Raw genomic sequence first — 6,000 nt, forward strand, 5'->3', positions numbered from 1 at the left:
TTACTGTGAATTCCTTGGACGGGTACCTATTCCTGACACAATTATGTAATAGGTTTGGGTTTTCAACACTTGCACTTCGAGCTGTTTATATATTCTCTTAAATTCTTTGCTTGACATCAGTTTAAGCTGCCAAGTAAGGAACGGAGAGCATGAGTTTTGATAGCTTTATTTTTAATAGAATGGTTATCTAAATAGTAGTATGTAATTATGTATTTATAGAAAGGAAAAGAGAGACGAGAGGGAAGGAAGGAAGGAAGGAAGGAAGGAAGGAAGGAAGGAAGGAAGGAAGGAAAGGACAAAGCTAGGCAGATTACTGAAGAGGTAGGCAAAACATTGGAAGTATATTCAATAAAGCAATTTACAGAAGAAACTATTAAGGAAGATACACTCAAGTCATTTTCTACCAATTCTTCAAACGTCATAAAGGTTGAGTTGTTCCTGCTTCCTTTCATGGCAGGTCATGTTGAAAAGTAACCACTGATTAAACAAATGCCTTATACAAAGAGTTGGAAATTCTTCAACACTTTTTTATCTCTAGGTATCAAATGTATGAGACCCCAGGGCTCCCTCCTTGGGAGCTTCCACCATAGGATGACAATACTATTTCAGGGGGTTCCTATAGAGCTGGGTTAAAATAGAGTGTGCAAATATCACAGTTTAAATAGAATATTACTTGTAAAGGAAAGCATTTAGTCAAAATGATAATTTTTATATGCAAATAAAAATATCTAGCTACCCTTACATTTTAAGAGGAGCACTCCCAGGCCAACATGACCTACTCATCTGTAGAGAAGAGAGCCTTCTGCACTCAAAGACATGTTTGTAATTTTTCAAATAATGGTCAATGAAATGAAGAGGATTCTTTAGTCAGTAAAGCATCCCCTCTCCTTTTAAATAGCATAACACAGAAAACCTTGTCTGCTTCCTCTGTTACTCTTTCATAACTTAAAGGTGCAAAATATGGTGTGAGAATAATCATGTGCCTCTCACTAAGCAGCCCAGCGGGAGCATGGCCTGGTGGTTTTCCCTAGTCTAACACAGGACACTCACCAACTGGTGATGTGTGCCTACTAATGAGCTAATGAGTGTGCAGCAGAAACATCTAATGAATGAGTATCAATTTTGCTTTTCATTTTCGATTTATTTCCCAAGCCAAGATATTTTCTTTAAGCTCAGCTTTTAGGAGTGTTTCACGTATGCTTCTCCTTCTGGGAGAACTGAAGCACATAGATTTCAAAACTGGGAAAAGCAGCCAGAGAGACTGAGATGCTCTTAAATGATAATCTCTCCAGACAGGGCCAAAAGGTATATCCTGTGCCATGCGTTAAAAAAAAAAAAGAAACTGATTTAAGTTTCAAAGTAAAGAGAATTCTGTTTTGACATTTAAAAAATAGGCAAACTATGCATAGGCAGACTGAAGTCTCGTTTTGTGAACGTGACAGTTATGGCAGCTTTTATAATTATAAAATAATTTGTTTAAATGGTTGGTGATATTACCGAAGGGCAATCGTGCCTTACCAAATCTCTTTCTTCTCACTTTTTAAAATATTCTATTTTGGTCTGATTATACAAGTAATGCAAGTAATAAAAGAGGCCTCCCCTTTCCAATACCATAGCAGATGTACAGAGAAACCCTTCCCGTGACAGCACACTTGGCGATGCCCAAGAAAAAGTTAAACATGATTTTAAGGCTTAACTAGGCTGGATGTCTGGAAAGGGTAACACAAGCTGAAACTAGACGCAGTGAGAAAGAAAGACTTCCCTAGTAGGCAAGCACAGTAGTTGGCAATTGCTTTGAGGTCACAGTGGGGCCAGAGCTTGGGTTATTGGGCAACATGTTTTTGGGGGACCTAGACCCCAAAATGAAACACAACTAGGAAATGATAACACATGAAATAGAAATCTTGGAGGCGGTGTTTTCACAGGGTAAATTCTCTCATTAGATACGGACTCAGATTGGAGTATGGGGTAGAAACCAGGTCTCCCCTAAGTATTCCTGGTGTCAGGAACTTCTATAGTTTGGGATTGGAAATTAATACAAACTCAATGGCTTGAAATGGCAGGCAGACCATTTATTTTAAAGTGGACGTACATTGGGAATGCTGCAGGAGCCTGGCAGGAGCAAATGTTGATCCTCACTGGTGGAATTCCCTTAAAGAGAGTCTTCGGATAATTTCTACAGATAAAGTCCCAGGAAAAATGAGCCCATAATAAGGAAGTCCCCAAATACGTGAGGAATGCAACCACAAATGACAGAAAAAACTCAAAAACTTAGAAGTCAGGCAGACCTACGAGGACCTACAAGGACTACAACAATAGAAATTATTCAAAGAAGAATATAAAATAAGTATAATAGAGTTTGTAAAATAAAATACATTCATTGCGTAAGAAAGGAACCAGAATATAAAACTTGACCAGTTTGAAATTAGAACCAAAAGGAACTTCCAGAAATAAAACTCTAATGATTGAAAATAACTATTCTGTTGAAAGAGTTAAATAGCACATTAGATAAAAATGAAGAGAAAATTAATAAGCTAAAAAAATAGATCTAAAGAAATAACCACAATTTAGAAAAGGAGTTGGATGAAAATATGAAAGACAGGTGAAGATTTATGAAGGATATTACCAAGAAGGAGTAGAGAATTAGTAGGAAGGGGATTTTTTTTAAAGATTTTATTTATTCATGAGAGACACAGAGAGAAAGAGAGAGAGAGAGGCAGAGACACAGGCAGAGGGAGAAGCAGGCTCCACGCAGGGAGCCGGATGTGGGACTCAATTCTGGGACCCTAGGACCACGCCCTGGGCCAAAGGCAGGTGCCAAACTACTGAGCCACTCAGGGATCCGGAAGGGGATATAAAAAGGGACACCTGCTAAGGTTTTCCAGAATGTAATCCAATCACCCACACTCTTCTTAGTACAATTCAAAAAGGATAAATGCAATTTTTAAAAAATCTGCTCATAAAACATTGATGAAATAACCAAACCAAAGGTAAAGAGATCTCCAAAGTGACCAGAAAAATTCAGATCACCTACAATGGAATAACAATTAGTTTGACTCTCAATTTTGCTAGCTTCTTAATAGAAACAATTGAAGGTAGAAGAAAATAGACTCTTACTTTCAAGGCACTAGAACTGTATATTCAATAAAATTGTCTTGGGAGAACTGGCAGGCAGGGTGAGAAGAGGGTGATTTTACAACCATTGTCTTATAAATGAAAGAATTTCTAAAGGTGTACTCCATTTAAAAACTTTATTTATTTGTTTGCTTTTAAATAGGCTCTACGGTAGGCCCCCAACAGGGGCCTTGGAATCACCACCCTGAGATCAAGACCTATCACTCAGGTGCCCCAGTTATACCCCGTTTTTAATAGAATTTTTTTTTTTTGGAAAACACAGTATTTCCAGGCAGATGATCTTAAAGGAAGACAGAAGAAAGAGCAAAAGAAAAACAGTAAACATGAAATATGTTTAAGGTATATGAACAAAGGAATTGATTGCTAAATTCTATTTTATTTTAAGAACTTCCTTTTATTAAAGACACTATAAAGAGAGTAAAGAGACAAGATATAAAGAAACTGAAGTTATTTGCAACACATACTTAAAAACGGATGAATAATTTTATAAATAGATGGATTTGTTCACATATCTTATATCTTTCTGTATTCATTCTCAGGAATTTGGGTCCTAGAAAATGAGTTACTGGGATGCCTGCGTGACTCAGCGGTTGAGCATCTGCCTTTGGCTCAGGGCGTGATCCTGGGATCCAGGATCGAATCCCACATCAGGCTCCCTGCATGGAGCCTGCTTCTCTCTCTGCCTATGTCTCTTCCTCTCTCTCTTTGTGTCTCTTTAATCTTTAAAAAAATGAGTTACTTTATACTTAGCAATGTCACTTGCCAGATCATTTCATAAGTTTTAATAAATTTATAATATGAATTTTGTATAAAGGTTATTCCTCTGCTTGCTTTTATTTAATTTTATTTTAATATTTTAAAATTTTTTGCTATTATTTTAATTAGAGATTTATGTTAAACATTTTCATGAAAAGCGAATTTCAAATTATATTAGCTTTATAAATGATTTTTAAATATCTTACCTATCTATCTAATATTAAATATCTATCTTATTTGGTCATTATCACTACCACTATCTCTTATTTTTGGAAATGTCAGTTTATACTCTTTGCCCTTGGTTAAAGTATTAGTGCTTTTTTTTTCCTAATTCACTTGAAGGAGTTGCTTGTATATTTAAAATATTCATCTGAGGGATACCTGGGTGGCTCAGTGGTTTAGCGCCGCCTTCGGCCCAGGGTATGATCCTGGAGATCTCGGATGGAGTCTCACAACGGACTCCCTGCATGGAGCCTGCTTCTCCCTCTGCCGGTGTCTCTGCCTCTCTGTGTGTCTCTTATGAATAAATAAATAAAATCTTTAAAAATTAAAATATTCCTCTGAAATATCAGAATTACCAACCCTTAAATTGAATTCTTCTTGATTATAATTACAGGCAACTCTGGGGGATTTAATGATAAGTCAAGAGACAGAATGCTGTCCAGGACTGGGCTGATTTTTTTACCCCTTTCAACTTAGTTATAGAACTTCTGGTGACTATAGTAGGACAATGAAGGAAGAACACAGCTGGAAGACTAGTCAAAAAGGACAAGGACTTATTTAAAATTAAATATGCATGCTCTGTTTCTTCTTACTGTAATTAGAGCCAGACTTTTTTTTCTCTGTTTACTGACACTCAGGAAAAATGAAAAACATTTTCTCAGACTCATTCATTCATTAAAATATTTTTATTGAGTAGCAATCACACGACAGGTACTGCTCTAAAAACTGGAGACTCGACAGTGTGATAAAGAAGGATCCTTGTTGTCATGGCACTTTTACCATGATGGGCAATTTAAAAAGATTAACTAAGGCACGGGGGTGGCTCAGTTGGTTAAGTGCCTAATTCTTGATTTCAGCTTAGGCCATGATCTCAGGGTCGTGAGACGGAGTGGGCTCCTCACTGGGGATGGAGCCTGCTTAAGATTCTCTCTCTCTCCCTCTCCCACTGCCCCTCACCACCCAAGAAAGGGAGAGAGGAAAAGAAAAAAAAATATTTAGGGTGTCAGATGGTGATTTGTATAATAAAGCAGAGAAGGATGATGGAGATGAGGTGCTGAGGAGGAGGTTCAACTGTTTATTCAACCACTAAGATTTTTTTCCTTTCATATCTCAGCTATCAGATATTTAAGTTTTGTTATGACCACTATATCCAAATCTTTGTCTTCAGGAAGACAGAAATCACTTTTTGCATTTCGAGCAGAGAGAGGTGCTAAGAGAAATATTGGAAGATCTCAAGGAGGAATGTACAGATCAGAGGAAGATGCCACTGATGATGTTAACTGCCTTTAGTGTGTGGGTGGCTGAGCCAAATCTCATGAATCACTTTGTCAGTTCAGGTGCCAGCTGTTGCCAGAGGGAAATAGCACTTCTCTTTTTCTCTGCTATCTAAAGCTCACAAATTCAAACTAAATCCTATTGGTGAGGGATTCTGGGAACTATAGTTTCCATGTTCCCACTTGCATTCCAAGAATACATGAAGGAGCAGGGCTGATGCTCAATTGATAAGACTCTGGTATAACAACAGAGTTTGAAATAAATTCTTGCAAATATTGTATAAGTGTATTTTTGTCCAATTAGCCCATACAATATATTTGCTGTAGGATATTGAATCTACTATGCTAAGGTGAAAATAAACCCACCAATTTTGAGTTAATTAGCCAGAATTTCAGAGCACAGAGATAGTATTAGAAAAAGAGCCTGTGACTCATGTCACTGGGCCTGAGAGGCAAAGGAGTGCTTCCTGGAGCACAGAGAAGATGCAAATCATGTGAGGTTGGCTTTCAGAGGAGACTATCTTTGAAAATGTCCCTGGATTTACAGGTTAGAGAACATGACAGCTCAGAAAACCAGGTGTGGAAACTGAACCTGGGGAGAAAGGGGATCATC

The sequence above is a fragment of the Vulpes lagopus genome, chromosome 23, assembly GCF_018345385.1.
Source record: "Vulpes lagopus strain Blue_001 chromosome 23, ASM1834538v1, whole genome shotgun sequence".
Classification (NCBI taxonomy): Eukaryota; Metazoa; Chordata; class Mammalia; order Carnivora; family Canidae; genus Vulpes; species Vulpes lagopus.